The following is a 20188-nucleotide window of genomic DNA, read 5'->3' as shown; positions in this document are numbered from 1 at the left end:
ATCCTACTGAAAACTTTCGGGTTCTCACCCCGTTGTAGAACTATTTATTTTACAGATATAAGACGTGACGCACCTTGCTAAGTATGATGGATTTCTCTGGGATAGCGAAAACTCCTTTTGTATCTTGTGCTTAGTGTATCTATATCTCCACTTTTGAACACATATTTGTATATCCCTTTTAGATGTCGATTTATGGAGAAACAAGCTGTATTTTGTTTACTTCTGGGTTGTATTATACTTTCTAACCGGCCTTTTCTTTGCAGGTCGAGACTAGTACTTGCTATGTATCTCCTTCTGAACCATATATGTAATATATCTCTTTCTTTTCTGTATACCACCACTTGTTATCTTTAACGTTTCGAGCGAGATGCGCTTGTCCTTTTTTTTTTTGTTATCCTTTATTCACAGGGTCCTAGCGATATTACTATCTTTCAAATATATATATATATATATATATATATATATATATATATATATATATATATATATATGTAGTTTGTTTTTAGGCGTCGTAATGCCTCACCACCTCTAATTTACGACTATAGCATAAGTTTTTGTGTGGTAGGGTGTTACATAATTCAAGATCTCATCATGCACTTTGGCAGAAAAAAGTTCTTATTATGCACGCACATGTATTGTGGCGTCGTCATCAGTAACTAAGTAACTCACTATAAAAGTTAACTAACTATGTAACTAATCAACTAAAGAAATAACTAACTAACTGAAGCGTAACAACCTGAGATGCAAGATATTGTACAACGTGCTCAACATTCCCGAATCTAATCATGAGATTGGAGCCACATTCCTTCAAGGAGTTCATCGAATTTTGTAACGCGAATAGGAGCAGTTCTAGCATTTCATCAGAGAAACCTACAATCAGCAATTCAACATGGTGTGAATTTAAGTTAGGGCAATTTAAATTTAACTTATTACAAATAGATTTTTCATCGATAATAAGTTTGAAATCAAAATTTTAATGTATCGATAGAATTATCGTCAGATCTTATAATTTATCGGTAATAAGTTGGAAAATTTTTAAATTTTTTACCGACAAATATTTTCAAAAGCAAAATTTTATCATAAAAATCTGTCTATAATAAACAATTTTCTAATAATATTTAGACACCAGCTCATAGGCCGCACCATAAAATTGGCCAACATCAATTTAGTAATCCGACCTCATTTGACATTATACCTTAATTATTACTACATTATTTTCAAATGACGACTTAACTTTTAGTATAATTTTTTTGTTTAATTTATATTACCAAGATTCAACAAATTTTTTAGTTGAGCTGCTTATTATCATGATTAAAAATTTGATGTCTAATTATTAAAAAAATTAAATAGTTAATATTTATTTTAAATGTTAAAAATTAATAAATTTTAAATATTAAAAATTTATCATAAATAAATTTAACGAGTGAAATCTTATTCCGATTTCTAACACTTTTATAAAATTCCTTTTCGCTCCTTAACAAAAATATAATCTCATTGCGATCTTTATTCATTACTTCTATAAGACATTCTGGCCCTTCTGTCACTCCGTTAATAGGAGGAGTATAATCACAACCCGACCTTAAATCATCACCAACATCTACCACCATTCTCTGCATTCTCTCTTTCTCCTCTCTACTATTTTTTGTCACCATCATTACCAATATCCACCACCATTCTTTGTTTTTGTTGCACCACTCCATTGCCATCATTCTTCTTCTTTTTTACCGAACCAAAATCACATATTTCTCTGTTTATTATCGGCAATCCTGCGTTGCCATGGCTACTCTCTCTCCTTTTTTCTTTTTCTTATCCTCACAATCCCTCTCTCACTAGCTTGTCCCTGTCTCTGTTTGGTTTCACACTAAATTTCAAGTAAAGAACTTTGTCTCTATTTGGTTTTACATTAACTTCCAAGTCTGTATTACAAGTAAAGAACTTTACTTCGAGCAAATTAAAACACCAATCCATTCCATAATCACCAAATCACTCTTTCACATAAAAATCGATACTTTAAGTAAATATCTATACTCAATCATCAAAATCCAGAAAAAGACAACTCATAAGACCATATTCCAACCAAATTCAAGTATTTAAACAGATAAAATTATTCAGTTGAAAGGAGGTGGCAGTGGGTTGGTGCAGCAAAGAAGAAGAAGGTGATAGTGGGTTGGTGTAGCGAGAACAGAAAATGGTAGTGAATATTAGTGATGATGGTGGCTGAAAATGATGTTGAGGAGAAGGAGAGAAGAGAATTGGCCTAGTGGTGTTCTGGTTCGCATAGAGGAGGAGACGAGAAAAGAAAAGAAGAAGAGGGAGCAATGTGTCTATTAAATTGTTGAATTAACGGTTCACGTAGGCAAGATCCGTTAACTCTAGATGGAGACATTAATAGAGGGGGCAGAAGGTCTCACGAAGTTAGTCGTCAAGAATCGCAATGGGATTATACTTTCGTTAAAGGACGAAGAGGAATTTCGTAAAATTATTAAGGACCAGGTGAGGTTTCACTCAAATTTAATAAAAATTTGACATCAAGTGAAAAACATTATATAATTTATTGTGATATATATGAATAGATGTCCATTTAATACATTGTGACTTTCTTCACAATGTTGGATGGCTAATTTTTTTAATAAAAAATTTAATTTCTTAAGAAAGACTAAATTTTATGAAGTTTGGAAAATAAATATTTTGTACGTGTATAAATAATAGTAAAATTTGAGACATATGAGATATAACACATAGCAATAGCAATAACAAAATATTTTTTATTTTTTCTCTTTATATACTGCAATAACATATAAAATTCTTTTTTTTTTATATCTCTCCGTAGATCTTAAGTTGCAATATATATAATATTTATAAATATATATTATTTTTATTATTATAGTAAAATAATTATACTGGTAAAAATTAATATTAGAATTTTTTATTTATATTTTTATTTATATTATTATTATTATTATATTTTTTATTTTATTATTATATATTTTATTTTATATTATTATAATTTTTTGTTTATTTATTTTACAATATAATTAGCTTTTTAATTAATTAATAACAGTCGAGGTTTATTTATTATTATTATTATTATTTACCTTGATTTGATGGATGATCTAAAGGCTAAAGCCGACACAGTGCTTACGCCTTAATGCGGCTGATTTCTGTCATTTCGACGGGGTGTCACAAATTCATGCGTTTAAACAAGGAACTGTATCACTGTGCAATGTATCGACGTTCAGCTTGGGGCTTTGTTCCAAATTTCAACGCGATGGCGACCCTTTTGAAAATGACAGGTTCCATGCAAACCTATGGGACCCACATCACATGGCTCCTTCCAATAAACAAGCATCAAAGCGAGGAGACTCTAGTGCCCACACCTTTTTCTATTTCTTTCACTACCCATAGATTAAGTGGGTGTTTGTATTTTAGTGTTTGTTAAATTGAAGTTTAAATAAAAGTGATTTTATAAAATTGATTTTGAGGATAAATGAGTTTAATTATGTTAATATTATTTATATTTAATAATTTTATATTAAATTAATTTTAATAAAATAAATATTATTTAAATAATATTAGTTAAAATTATTTTTTAAATAAATAATTATTAAAAGAATATAATATTAAATTATAATATTTTTTTAAATATATTTAAATTTTTTATATTTTTTTTATTTTTTATAGTATATTTTTTAGTATTTTTTATATTTTATTAATATATTATAATTTATTATTATTATTATTTATAGTTATTTTTTTAATAAATTATATTATAAAAAAATAATAATAAATATAATACACAGTAATTATAATTATAAAAATATATAATGTCAAACTAAAAAAATTATTAAAAAATAATAAATTATAAGAAAAATAATTTGTATAAAAAATAATAAAAATTTTATAAATAAAAGTATAAAACAATAAAAATTGACAAAAGAAAAATAAAGGTTTAGAATTAATAGCTAAACAATGAGTGTATGTAAAAGTTAAGAATTATTGATTCTTGTGAACTGTAACCGTGTCTGCATCCACATAAAAAAATAGCTAAACTAAATATTGAAGTTTTCAAAAGACTTCACATGATTTTTCATTTCTAAACACCAAAACAAATATACTCTAAACTAAGTATAAAATTATTTATTTATTATTTATTTTTATTAGAGAAAAATATCAAAATTAAGATAAATCTCAAATTTTAGAATAACTTTTAAAGTCTTTAAATTTTAAAATCAACTAAATTTTGTGATTTATTATTAATATCAGGAATAAAAAGAATATTTTATAATTCATCAGTCATCTAAAAAAATATTATATATTTTTTTAAATAATTTATAATAATGATCTTTTATATATACATTATATATATATATATATATATATATATATATTTAATTATATATCGCTATATTAATAAATATAATTATTTTTTATATTAATTACGTAAATAGATATCAACAAAACGATGTTTGGATATGGTTATTTTATTTAAATTAAATTTAATTAATTAATTAAAAGAAATTTCAAGTGAATTTAGAAATTTTTAGAAATAATATAATATTATTATGAGAACCATTTAGATAAAGATGTCAAAAACGTCATTTTTTAAAGATATTTTTTTAAAAATTAAAATTTGACACATATAATCAATTAAATTATATTATTTTTATTAAAATTAGATCGGACAAATCAGTTTAGCAAAAAAATTAATAAATTAAATTTTAAATCAGTATAAAAATATTTTTTATAAAAAATTATTACAATATCCCTATTATAAAAGATAACTAAAATATCTCTATTATATATATATATATATATATATATATATATATATATTAATTTTAAAAATTTTAAATTTCAACCCTGAGAGAGAAAAAATGGCTAGAATTTAGGATTCTCAAAATTAATATATAATAAAAGTATTTTAGTCATTTTATATAATAAAGGTATTGTAGTCATTTTTTATAAAAAAATAATATTAATTTAGACCGATTCAAAATTTGATTCATTATTTTTTGGTCAAATTAATTTGTCTGACCTAATTTTGATAAAAATAACATAATTTAAGTGATTATATATGTTCAATTTTAATTATTAAAAAATATTTAACAAAAAGACGTTTTATACGTTTTTTATGGAGCATCCTCCTATTATTATATAGAGAAAATTCCACTCCCCTCCCCTGCGAGATGCTAAAATGACACTCCCCTCCCCTCTATTTTATAAATGTACATTCTCCTTCCTTCTAATTTTTAAAAAACCTCTTATTTAATCTATTTTAAAATTTTTGTCTTAACTAATATTAACTTTATCCATTTTTTAAGAAAAAAATATTTTTTAAAAAATACCCATTAACAAAAATTTTATTTTTTATCATTAAATTTTGCTTACTAAAATACCCTTTTAATAAATTATTTTTTTATTGATTAAATTGTATTTTTATTAAAATATTTTTAAAAAATTAATAATTAAATTATTTTTTTCTAAGATACCTACCCTTCAATAATTTTTTAATTATTAAATTATAATTTTACCAAAATTTTTATTAACAATTATTTTTATATTTTACTATTAATTTTTTTTTATATCAATATATATTATTTTAACATTAAATAAAAAAATTTTACTACTGTTAATATATATAACAATTAATATATATTGATATTGAAAAATAATCTTACTAAAATTTGTTATTTAATGTTAAAATAATATATATAGATATCAAAAAATTAATAGTAAAATATAAAAAAAATTGTTAACAAAAATTTTGGTAAAATCATAATTTAATAATTAAAAAATTATTGAAGAGTATTTTAAAAAAAATTATATAATTATTAAATTTTTTAAAAAATATAATTTAATCAATAAAAAAATAATTTATTAAAGGATATTTTAGTAAGTAAAAATTAATGATAAAAAATAAAATTTTTACTAATGGGTATTTTAAAAAAAATATAATTTATTTTTTCTTAAAAAATGGATAAAGTTAACATTAGTTAACACAAAAAGTTTAAAATGGATTAAAAAATAGGTTTTTTAAAAGTTAGAAGGGAGGAGAATGTACATTTATAAAATAGAGGGGAGGGGAGTGTCATTTTAGCATTTCGCATGGAAAGAGAGTGTAATTTTCTCTATTATATATAATTTATAGTGCTATGCCTTAGTGGTCCCACAGCTACCCTAGCTATCTACTGGTAGTGGTCTACTCCTGACACTAGAATAGAGAGAGATCCAAAAGCTATTGAAATATGCACAAGCAAGGAATCTATCTTTCCATGTTTGCTTTCCATTCTTGCATTTGATAACAGTTACGTGGCTAATTTTTTTGTAATAGATTAGAGGAGGGTGTTATATATAATTATGAAAAATTGTATTTTTTATAGATATAAAAATATTTTTTTAAATTAAAAATTATAAATTAAAAGCTTAAATTTAGATAGAAATAAAAAATTAAAGGTCAGATTTTGGGTAAAAGGTAGGTAAAAAACTAAAAATCAATTTTGGATGAGATAAAAAATTGAGAGTTAATTTTGGGTAAAAAAACAAAAAAGAATTCAAAAGATTCAAATCAAAAGGTCTAATTTATTTGTTAAAAAAATTTTTTAATATTAGAATATAGATCTGACTCTCAAATTTATAAACATCTTTTTGAAAAAAATAAAAATTACAAATCTAATCCTCAAATTTGTAGTGTTCATACAAAATAAAAATACACTAAATTTTTATATTATTAAAAAACACTACTTGTACAACAATACAAAAAATAAAAACCCTTACGTTTTATCATCCACAATAAATAATAAATAAATAAAATATTACTTTTTTTCAAAAAATATATGAAATTATAATTAACAATTAATTATTATTTTATTTAATATCCTTTTTTATTATTAATAAGATTCTTAATTTAAAAATTTTATCAATAACACCTATTTCTTTCAATTAAATAATTAGGACTAATTTTTTTGGATATTAAAAAAATTTTAGTGCATCACTCAAAATTTTGGTGTATAATACTTATTCCTTTCAATAATTAAGCTTGGTTTGGTTGAAAAAAAAAGAAATATAAAAAAAATTGAGTAAAATTTTATTTTTAGATATATATTTAGATAAAAGAAAAATAAAAAAAAATTATATATAATATTATAAAAAAATAATTTTATTCTTATATATTTTAAAATGTATTAAAAATAAAAAATAATATTAGAATATTAATACTAAGTATATTTTTTTATTTTCCATCTAATGTTAGAGAAAAAAAACTTCAGTAAATCTCACCTAATTTTTTATACTATTTACTCTTTTTTTTTATTTAATCAAACAAAAAAAATAAAATTTTTTATGAGAAAAATTAAAATTTTTAATTACATAATAACTATTTTTATAATTATATTATACTTTTTTTAATTACAGACCTAATTATAATCCTAATTCTAACATCCCATCGAACTCCGCTGCTAGTATGTTGAGAATTCTCCAATCGTTGTTAGGTTTGCTCATCCTAATGTCTGGTCGTGTTTAGGAGTAGCCAACAAAAGGCAATAAATGGTGATGGCCTAATGGAGTGTGATGGGCAGAGTTTCAGAGGTGACCTCAGCAAAGTCCAATTTGGAAGGCTGAGACCTTAGCCCCAGTCAGATTACGTTAAATTTTTGGAGTCATCATCATTACTCATCATTATTCTAATGATGCATGTATAATATCATCCTACTTTGGGATCTCTTTTTACCATAACGGAAGTGTAGGATGTGCTATCATATTTGGAAATAAATGTTTCTTTTCCTTTTTTTTTTCTTTTTTTTTTCATTTCTAACACTTATGGTATAAAATAAATAAGTATTTCACTTTTTAAATTTAGTTTAGTCCCGAATAAAAATTATTCTAAATATTAAGTAATATTAATTAAATTTTTATTTAGCAACCCAATATTTTAAGAGTTTTTTAAGTCATTTAAGGAGACCTCAAACTGAAAAAATAAATACTATTTTAGTCTTTAAAAATTATAGTCAAAATCAAAATTATTTCTAATTTTTTATTCAAAAGAGTTCTCAACATTGCATTTTCAAAATAAAAACATTCTTTCAAATTTTTTTGGATAAAAATATTCTTATATTTGTTCTAACTCCAATTTCACCATTCACCACCCATACTCTCACTAAGTACCAACCATTCCCCTTTTCACAACTATTTATTTCATCCATTATTAAACAACAACACAATATTTAAATTCAAGTATTCATCATCAACAACAATACCACATTCAAATTCAAGAATAAAACCAATAACAACATCATTCATTACAATTTAAATCCTCCAAACTCAACAACAACAATAACATAGTATTCATATTTTTTTTAAAGTAAAAAAACAAAAATTAGGATGGTGAAAGAGATAAAAGAGATGCATTAAGCGTAGTAACTCTACAAAAAAAAAACGCAAAATATTGTCAAATTTACTGTAAAAGATTAGCGACGGATTTACCAGTAAATTTGATAACAAATATGTCGGGTAAAAAGTTACCGTCGAATTCAGATTTTGACGGTAAATTCATCGGTAATAATTGGAGAAAAAAATTGGCGTGATTATTACCATCAGATTTAGGAGAAAAAATCTGACGGTAAGGTAAATAAATGAAATGCACTATTTTGGTAACAGGCTATGCGTTACTGGCGGATTTTTCTGACGATAAATCTATCGGTAAAATTGACCTTAAATTCAAATTTGTGAACCCTTTCCTTCCATTTCGGCAATATCATTAACCTTACTTCTCTCCCTTTTCTCTTTCTCTCTCGTCGTCATCCCTCCCATCGCCGCCATTCACTGTCGTTTCGCCATCGTTGATCGCTTCCCAGTCGCCTTCAAGGAGCGTCCACTGGAGCTTGTTTTTCCTCTGCGAGTTGCTGCTTCCGGTGTTCACCATCGCCGCCACTTGCCTTTGTCATCTGTGATGCTACCCTTCCTCCTTCATCCAGGTATGTCTTCTTTCCTTCCTTCTCTTTTTAACATTGTTGGTATTTGCTAAACCCTAACCCTACACTTCTATGTACCCTTTTTATCATGTTAATTAGTTGCTTGGTTTTTTTAGATTGTATTATGATTTTGGATTTGTGATTGATGATAAAATGTTGATGTTTATTGTAGTTATTAGACTCAGTAGTTCTTGACTGCATTGATTTATTGACACCGAAAGGCTCTGTCTTAAATTTTTGATACTATTATTAGGAAGATTCTTGATTGATTGTCCTCAACAAGCTCATCAATTAACATTAAATAAGTAAAATTAAGACTGATGTTTGCCTAGTTGATAAAATTTAAAATGTTTATTCCCTTGTCCCTTGGCGTAGTTAACTCTTTTTCATTCATGGCTTAAATAGCTAGGAACTCTGTATTAAATTGTTCCTTGACTAAGCTTTTTATTTATCACTTCTCTATCAAGTTAGAATTTTGTTTTTCTGGTGATGGAAAAATATGCTTGCTTTAAGCCACTTGAGTTATGCAAATTCTAAGTTTGAATATAGAAAATCAGCTCGAAAAATTTTACTATTATGGTGGGTCGTTTCAGCTTGGAACAAAGTATTTTAATTAAGTGAATCAATGAATATTTTGCTTTCTTTTACTTGGTCGTAATTTTAGATTAGAATGGTAGTTAATTTTGGATATTGATAGTGTCACAATTTATTGTTTCTAAGTGTTAAATTTGGTGTAAATAATTTTTTTTTGTTAATATTTCTTTCTCTATTTTGATTTGTCCTTTTTTTTCTTTAAAATACAAACTAGATATCTACCTCTGGAAATTGGATGCTTAAAAAATATGGAGTATCTTGACCTTTCATTCAATAAATTGAAGAAATTGAGGATTAGATAATGCTTTTGCTATTTTTTATGTGGTTAATCATTTGATATGCTGAATCTATTTTTATATTTGTGTGTGTTTTTAATTGTTCCTCTCTCTATAATAGAATTTTGTGTGGATCCGAAAATTTTATGTATTTATGATAACTATTTTCAATTTTATATTAAGGTCTATATAGTTGACTCTGTTTGGATTTGTTACATCAGCTTTGTAGTTTATCCAAAATAATCTGTCAATAGTAGATTTCATCTCTAATTGATTGTTTTTCTAATTGTATGATATGCAACATTTTCTTCTATGCTTGAATTTGTGTTAATATGTATTTAATTGAGTGAATTTTATTAATTTCTCTTGCATTTATTTATTAAAATAGCATAGTTTTGTGAATTTCTCCTAATTGTGTTTAGTGATAAAAATCATGCTTTTTATGCTTAAAATTGCTAATTTTAATTCCACTTCTATTCTATTAGATACCTTGATATGTTTAAGTGATTTAAGGTTTAGAAGGCAATGATAGCTTGAAAAAGTGGAGGAAGAGCATGCAAAAGTGGAGAATTCATGAAGAATTGAAGGATTTGCAAAGCTGTAAATCCTGACGTCTTCTTACTAAATTTATTATAACTTGAGTTACCGAGGTCTAAATGAGGCTATTCCAGTGATGTTATAAAGCTAACATCCGGGACTTCAAAATGATATGCAATTGTCTATAGTGAACGTTGTGTTAAGGGGCCTGCGTATGCGGCCAAAGCCCACGTACGCGGCACATAAAAAACGTGACTCATTTAAAGAGCACGTGGCCAGCAATTTCTAACCCATTTTGGATCCAATCCAACTCATTTCTGATGCTATGGAACCCATAATTGAGGGAGGATGAAAAAAGTAGTCATATTTTAGTTTTTGGCCATTCTTTAGGTTAGATTTTTAGAGAGAGAAACTCTCTCTTCTCTCTAGAATTAAGGTAGATTTAGGTTATCCTCTTTTAGATTTAGGTTTTAATTCTTGTTTTAATCTAGTTCCTTTTACATTTTCTTGTTCTATTGTCTTAATTTTCTTAGTTTCTCTTGTCAATTTCTCTATGTTGTCATTTCTACTTTCATGAATCCTTGTTGGATTTTGATCTTCTTTAATGCAAATTGATATTTTTATGTTTCTTAATTCTTAATTGAATTGTTATTATTATTTTCTTACATTGGGTAGTTGTATATTTTACTAATTCATGCAATTTACCATACTTTATATTAATGCACACTAGGTATTTGATGAAATGCTTGAATTAGTTTTAGTTTAGATTTTTGCACTCTTGGTTTGAGATTGAGGATTTAGGTACCTTGATATCATTGATGTCCAATGTGATTGGCAATTTAGTGTTGTCAGTTGGTTTTCGGATCAACTATATCCATTTGATTTCTCCCTCCGATGTTAGAGGAAAGCTAAGTAGAATTAACTCTTTGTAATTGCCACGTTGTGGTCAATGATCTAGATATGAAACCTTGACTCTTAACCCTTGCCAAAAGTGTCTTTTAGCATTTGATTTCTTTGTTTGCTCTTTACTTTATTACAATTTACATTTTTTGTTATTACATTCAAAACTCCCAAAAATAATTTTTCATAAACAATAATATACACACTTCTCTACAATTCATTTGAGAGACGACCCGAGATCTAATATTCTCAGTATTTTATCAGTTTGACTTAAGTGACAAGTAAATTAAACTTTAATTGAGAGTTATCTATTAATTTAGAACTATACTTACAATATGATTATTTCGTGAAAATTTCGAACTGACAATTTTTCTCCATCAAGGTGCCTCTGTACATCTCATAAGTATTGATTTAGTAGGTTGTAACTAACTAACTATAAAACTCAGCTATTTGTGTTTTAAAAAGTTTATTTCCTATGCCTTCTATTAATTATATAAATTGAACAAGTTTGTGTTTGTTTTTAATATTTCAAGTACAACAGGAAAATGACCGAAAAATTTCTAATGGTGAGGCTTGAAATTTCTTTCTATTTTGCTTTTTTCTTAATTTGTGTATGTTCTCTCATTCTGATTTATGAATGTTTAAATTATTCTTGCATGTTGAGCTGAATTATGCTCTTCTGTTAAATTTTTTGCAAGTGCTCATAATATCTCATCAAGTAGATTAACTAGTACTTCATCTAGTAGTAGATGTTTCTTAGCCCAAAAGTCAGGTAAAAGGTAGAAGCGGCGGTTTGATATAAATATTTAAAATTATATATTGAAATTTGAAACATTTTTTAAAAGTTAAAATTAAAATTTATCATTGGTTAAATCTACTGGTAACTATTAATTTTAATTATTAACAAATAAAATATTATTGTCGGATTTACCAGAAAAAAATTTGACAGTAACAAGCTCTAGAAATTTTGCCAACTAAAGTTTATATTCGCTGCTAAATCCGTCAGTAATTAGCAGCGGACGAAAAAATCCACTAGTAAACAATTACCAGCGAGGTTTATACCGTTAGATTTATTCCTCCGCTAAATCCGTTGATAAATTCGACGGTATCTGACAACTTTTTTGTAATGTGAAGAAGAAGAAGAATGAGAAATGAAAAGTTGGACAGTAACGATGAGGGAATTAACCACTGGTTGGGTCATCGGAGAGAGAGAGAGAGAGAGAGAGAGAGAGAGAGAGAGAGAGAGAGAGAGAGAGAGAGAGAGAGCTTGAGCTTGCAGAAAAGGAGAAGAAGATAAGATCTGAGATATGTTTCTCCTCTTCAACCTCCACTGCCACCACCATCGCTGTTTATCCTATTCTCCAAAATTGTCTCCAAAAAAGGGAATAAGAGAAAATCTAAAATCGCTGTCGTTATTGTCTCATACTCTTCTTCTTCTACCAAACTCATTTTGCTTCTTTCTTTTTTTTTTTCATATAAATATGTGTGAGAGTGAGAAGAATAACTTGACGGTTAGTCTAATGAGGTTGATAAAGATAAAGATAGGTAGTTTGATGGAGATGGAGATAGGATTAGAGTTAGAGAGACGAGAAAGTAAAATTAGTGAGATGAATGTAAAATGGTCAAAAGGATAATTTTAAAAATAATTTTAATGTTGAGAATCATTTTAAAATAAAAAAAAAGGTTAGGAACAATTTTAATCTTGAATTCAAATCTTAGAGACCAAAATAAAACTTATCTCCAAATTAAAAAAAAAAAAGCTATTCTTAACAAATTAAGTTTTTTTTTATGCTTTTATTGAAAAAAATTACTAACCAATTCCTGTAATTCAAGGATGCCTTTTATTTATAAACTAGAAGAATTTATAAGGATAAGTGGGCACATATATTTTTTTAAATATTAGTAAAATTTTAGTATAACATTCGATTATTGAATTTTATGAATTTTTTAAAATTTTAGATGGGACAATAAACCTCCTGCATATTGTATATTTTAATTAAAATATATAATACTCGGAGGCGTATTGTCAATACGCATGAGTATATTTTTCTGCCCCCAAAATATACAATACGCATAGTGTATTGTTTCACTTTAAAATTTTGAAAAATATCATAAAATTCAAGTTTTTTTATTCTATTCTCTTTATATTTCTATTTAATTCTCTATTTTTTGATATAATATCATATCACACGAATGCTTATATTTTAACATTTAATCTAAGGGTTTTTTTTTTTTTATGAATTTAAGTCCTTTTGAAATTAAGTTTCTGTTTAGCGAGATGAATATTTATTATATTAATTGTTTACTTTTAATATATGATTTTTCAACTTAAATACGTAATTTTCTTTGAAAAAAAATATTTGTATGAATTAGCTAAAATAACTTAAAAAAAAGCATAGAAATATTTCTAAAAATTTAATTTTTCATGTATTGATAAGATATAATATTAAATTTTTTATGCAAATAAATTATTTAAAAACTAATATTATGTCATTATTTTGAATAGTTTTTAATCATATATTTGTTTCTTTTTTTTTCATTTATATAAATCATAAACAGGACAAAGTGATTTAATAGTTACATGTTGTTCTAAGATGTTTTCTGAAATTAGAGAGTGTATTGAATTTAGATGTAAGATTCAAATATCGTAGGGTGATAGTGTTGACTTGTTCATCGGAATGAAAGTTTCTCCAACATCCTTGTCTAGACAATAGTGAAAAGTATTTACAAAAAATCTTGATGTTTAAGTTAGTAAGAATTTCAGTAAATTTAGAATAGAATTAGACTGAAAAATATACTTGAGTATTATTGAAATATTTATAAAGTTGTAGATGAGACTTAATCATCTCTTGAAGGCAACTTCAAATGGTAGTGAGTGATTATTTCATTTCAGAGTAAGAAGTTACTCTATGTTTAAGGTAGTTATCACTTTAGTGGTGATAACTGAAATAGTGTGGAGAGTTTTAGACTTGCACCTCAAGTCAAGTTGGGGTTGAATACGAGCTATGCCACCCGTATTTCAATTAGCCCAATCCGTATAGGTGAAGTCACAATGATAGAGTTTATATTATAGGACATAGTTATAGAGAACGACCCAACTTGAGAGTTGCCTATTGATGAGTAGATTCTTTAACTAAATTATGTCTTGATCTAGGTATGAATACATTTAAAATTGTAAATCGTATTATCCTACGAAGTTTTAATAAAATGTAGATTTTAAAATACTAAATTTTTATACTTTACCACAACTTAATAGAGTATACAGGATTTAAATTAGTAAATCTTTACACCTATTACAATTTAGCATGAGACACGATAAAATAAACACATTTGTCATGTTTAATTAAATATTTTTGTTTAAGAATCTAAGTGTACAGCCAACAACAAAAAAATATTTGCAAAATTTTAATAGTTCATGTATATTTCTTTATTAATTATGTCATTCTAACAAAAATCCTATAATATTTTATATAATCATTTAATTATATTATATATACACTTGAAAGTAACCACCAATCAACAATTGTGTATAAAAATATGAATTTAGTATTTTATAAAAAATTTAATTATGTTACTGTAAATAAATTTATTTATTTATTGTATTTATTTATTTATTTATTGGGTATCAGCAGATTTGATTATTCTATTGTTACATGTTTGAATATTTATGATACTTAATTATTTAATTAAAAAATATATAAATTAATATATATAAATATAATAAAATACATAATAAATAATTTAGAGACTAATTTTTAATATTTATAAAATATTTTTTCAAAATAATTAATTTTATTTACGTGATATATATAATTTTATATTATTATATATTTAGTTTATAAAAGAGTAAATTAATAAATATATTAATACTTATTAATTCATTATCATACCGTGATATTATTTGAACTCAGATTGAATTTGAGCATAGAGGCGAGGTTAAAACACTTTTGAGTGAGTTTTTTTACTTATTCACCAAATGGGCCGGTGAGTTATTACACGTCCTCATTTGGATAGTGATAAAAAATAGTTATAAGAGACTCTGATACTTAAGTCATTAAATATTTAAGCAAGTTTAAAGTGAGACTGACCTAAAAAAAACTTAAGATATTTATAGAGTAACCAAATAGAACTTAATTTTTTTTGGAGATGACTTTTAAAGATCATGAGTAGTTATTCTCCTTACAGAATGGGAAGTTACTTCTATGTTTGAGTTGGTTATCACTTTAACGGTGATAACCGAAGTAGTGGGGAGAGCGCATAGCTTGTTCCTCAAGTTGAATTGAATACGAATTTGGAAATCCACATCTAATTCGGTTTGACCTATGTAGATGAGATTGTATGGGTTAGTTTCGCTATTGTTAGGTTGTCTTTAGATAGACCAATTTTAAATATAGCTTGTTCGTTAATGAAAACGTAAGCTGAACTTATATTTAGTAGGTTCAGGTATGAACATATAAATAAGAGAAAAAAAAGCTTAAACGGACTCTGATAATTATTCAAAAAGACAACAAGGTCTCAAAAAAAAAAATATTTCCGATCCTTGATATTTACAGTGAGATTAGTTAGCTCTTTCGTCAATATTTTCTCTCTAGATTAACGGAACATGCTTACGTGACACGTTAAACTGCTGATTTGTCTATTAAGTACTAACTAAAATTGACATATTTTTTTGTTAGAAATCTCGTTGTTTTTTGGAGATAATTGTCTGGGACTGTTTAATATTTTTTTGTTATATTTTTCATATACATTGGCTAAATTTACTATATAAGAATTAAAAAACATTAATAATTTTTAATTTTTTTTACTTATAGTCATTTAATGGGAAAGTTTTTTTTATTCTTTTCGTTGTTTAGAAAAGTTGTTAAGATATTATATTATTAGGATTATGTTAAGTTTTAGGTGTATTCAATTTAAATTAACCATCAAAAAGTGTATATTTTATTTTATAATAGAGAATGAAAAAATTAACACAATATTTTATCTAGAAGAATATTAGAAGACTATCAAAATTTATTATTTTTAGCCATCACTTAATTATCAATATTTAAAAGTATGAGATAAAATATGTTGTTAAATTACTAGACTAAAGAAATTAGATTAAAAAAATTGAGTTACTGACTAAGTGATGGCAAAAAATAATAAATTCTGATGACTTTCTAATATTTCTCTTTTATCTAAAATAAATACAACAAATGAGAATGCTTATGTCAACTAACCATATAGATACAACATCAAATATTCAAATTTTAATATTTTAGAATAATTCGTAATAAATAGATAAAGTCCATAGCAATAATTAGCAATGTTATTCTTATTAAATTTCTATAAGTAAAAAAAAAAACATTAATATTTTTTAATTTTTACACAATAAATTTATCTCATGTATATAAAAAATAATAAAAATAAAAAAATTTTTAACGACCCTTAATAATTACCTCAAAATACGAGAAAATTTTAACAAAAAATATTGCATTGGCAATCCAACTTGACACTCCATTAATTAAAAAAAAGATTATTAACAAAAAAATTAATCAATCTTATAAAATTAAAGATCAAAATAAAAAATATTTGTTTACTGAACCTCATAATTTTTCAAAAATATTATTAGCACCGTAATATGGGTTAATTTTTTTATATATTGAAAAAATTTTGGTGTAATACTCAATCATTAGATTTTATAGTATTTTTTAGAATTGTGAAAACAATACAATACGTCCTCTTTGGATTGACAATATACATACCTTTGTATTATATATTTTAATTTAAAATATACTAATTTAGAATATACAATATAAGGGAGACGTATTGTCAATCTAAGAGAACGTATTATACTGTTCTCATAATTTTAAAAAATACCATAAAATTCAATAATTAAGTATTACACAAAAATTATATCAATATGTAAAAAAATAAATGCCTAAATATGTACTCACTCTACAAATAAAAAATACCTAACTTCTTTATATTCTTCATTCTATAGGACGAAAGTAAACAATCTCCTTTGTATAAATATATTTACGTTGAGGTATTATAAACATTAAATATTTTTAAAAATTATTTTAAAAAAAGAAAAACCTAATTTACTATGGCAGTGTTGCTGTAGACGCCTAGAAGGACTATGCGTGAATTTTGAGGCAGACAGGGAAGTGGTCCCATGACCGTACACGTGTGATGATTATGTTAAAGAGCTTGCGCACGATCACAAAAAGGCAGTGGCCACTGGCGAGCCATGTGCTACCTGCACCTAATATCAGAGGAAACCGGCCTTTTTAATTTAGTTGATTCCATTGCCGTACGGGGTTTTTTCATTTAAATTAAGAATATAATTTGAATGTACGGTAAATGTAAAATAGTTTTAGAGAAATGCTAAGGGCCAGTAACTTTGTGATTTGTAGTCATCAAATAGTCATCAATGATGGTTTTAATGGTGTGAGATAGATGTGAGATTTTATTTAATGGCTCACTTTTCTTTGTTGGTTACATGTTGGCTAGAATTTAACAAAGTTACTAGCCTCCTAGACTTTTTCACAGTTTTATATGTGTTTTTAATTATATGAGTATATCAACAAAAATAATTATTTTTTATATTAATCGTAAATATAATTATAAAAAAATGGATATAATTGTATAACTGTGTAAAATATTTTACATTATCAATATATAAAAATTAAACTCTTTAAATTAAATAAATTATAATTTATCAAATTGGCCAAAAAAATTAAAATACTTTTGGTTTGCATTTAGTTTGTGTTTTTATTTTTATTTTTTTTATAAAATTCAAAAAATAAAAAATACTAAAAAAAATAAAATAAAAAAACACAAACTACATGTACTCTACATTTTTGTCTTTGCTCCATATATTATGTTGACGAACTTATTAACACATTTGATCTTGTTGCAAGTATCTGATTTTAGGGTAAGGAGGCCACTCAGATAAACACGCCTAAAACGTCTTTTTTTAAAGATGTTTTTATATTGTGTTTTAATTGATTTTTGTATAATTTATTCGGTGTTCCTCATCACATATTATTAAATTCCTCAAAAGATTTTCTTTCCAAAAACACTAAAAAATATTTAATTTGGACTAAAACAAAAAAAAGTAATAGATTAACTATTAGATTTTTTTAAAAGATTATTTACATAAAAAATATATCACATTCATATATATATATATATATAAAACAAGCTCAAGCGTTTAAAAATTTTTATAAATAAAAAAAATAATTAATTTATATTCGTACAATATATAAAATAATTACTATATTATTATTATATTATAGATTAAGATTCACTAATTTAATTTTTTTTATTTTTAATATAAGTATTAGAAATAAATAAAATTTTTATAATTAAATGTAGTGTAATAAAATATATATAATATTAATTAGTTCTTAAAAATTTTTAAAAAATAGTTTCTCATTTTAGTAAAATAACTATTTATTAAAGTAGACAAATTAATTATTTTTTTCTCATATACGGTTTTTTTAAGACATAAAAGCAATTAATTAGGACATTGGTTAAGATAATTAAAGTCACTATTTCATTAAATTTTTAATTTAAAGAAAAATCCTAGTTAATTTTGGTATAGAAATTTTGAATTTAAAAACATTGATAAAAATTATGTTGAATTTTGATTTATTTGATTTTCATTTAAATTAATCACTACATAAGTTAAAGTTCTGTTTTGAAGTTATATTCGAGCTTTAATCTGATTTTTAAAGTTTCAATTTACTTAGTTTGATTTTTTAACTTAGGTATCCGTGACTCATATTAGGGTTTTAAGTGTTTAGTTGAAAATAAAAAATAAGGTAAAAAAATTTCAATTGTCACAGCAAATAGTCGCTAGAATGTATAATGTAGCAGTCGTTAGTCCATTTCAGCATGTCGTTAACGATTTTGTGAGACAGTGACAAAAATAAGATTAGGAACCAATGTGAGTCATAACTATTAAGTTGGGAGACATAATTGTTAGAACTGATTAGGAACCAATTGGGAGACATAATTTGTTGTTGCTTGATTAGGAACCAATTGTGAGTCATAACTATTAAATTGAGTAAATCGAAATTTTTGAAATTAGATTGAAATATAATTGTTAGAACTGAACCAGTGATCGAACCGATCAAGCTACTGGTTCACTGGTTTATTGGTTCAACTGATAAATCACTGGTTGAACCGATAAAACTGGTCTCACGTAAATATAAAATATAAAATAGTTAAAAACTTAAAATTAAAATTTGAAATGCATATCTTCACTAACATTTTATGAAGAATCAAGTCTCAACTTCTAAAAATAACTAATATAAAAAAAAACCATAAAATTTTAATACTACAATAGTATCTTATTTTGACACAATAAAAAAATAATTAATTCACAAAACCTATCATCTAACTATAATATCAGTAGATTTTAACACTAACATCAAAACAAATAACCTTAATCACAATACTAGCAATAAAATAGATCAAGTAAATTAATAAATTTTTAGTGAAATTTATATTTATATTAATAATGGTATATAATTAAAATATAATTAATTTTAAAAATATAAAAAACAAAAATTAAATTAAATTAGATATTTATGTATACTATATAATTAGTATTTGTCAAATATAGTACTTAGAAGTGCAATGGCTAAGTGGCAAGTAGAGGTTACTTTTGCTCCAAGGTTCTTGGTTCGAGACCTTTTTCAAGCAGACCAGTTTGGTTAGACCAGTTTACACCGGTTCTTACCAGTTCACACCGATTTTATTCCTTAAACGGTCCAAAGAGTAAACCCAACTGGACTATAATCCAGTTCTAATCCGGTTCACTAGTTTTTTGGTCGAACCAACCGATCCAGTTCGGTTTTTACAACTATGGATATAATAATGGTAATTAAGTTGACCATTCAGTTGTTTTAATGGTAATTAAAATCT

The sequence above is a fragment of the Arachis ipaensis genome, chromosome B10 (assembly GCF_059453495.1).
Source record: "Arachis ipaensis isolate K30076 ecotype BB chromosome B10, ASM5945349v1, whole genome shotgun sequence".
Classification (NCBI taxonomy): Eukaryota; Viridiplantae; Streptophyta; class Magnoliopsida; order Fabales; family Fabaceae; genus Arachis; species Arachis ipaensis.
The sequence above is the reverse complement of the archived record's forward strand: the minus strand, read 5'-3'. Positions refer to the sequence as shown.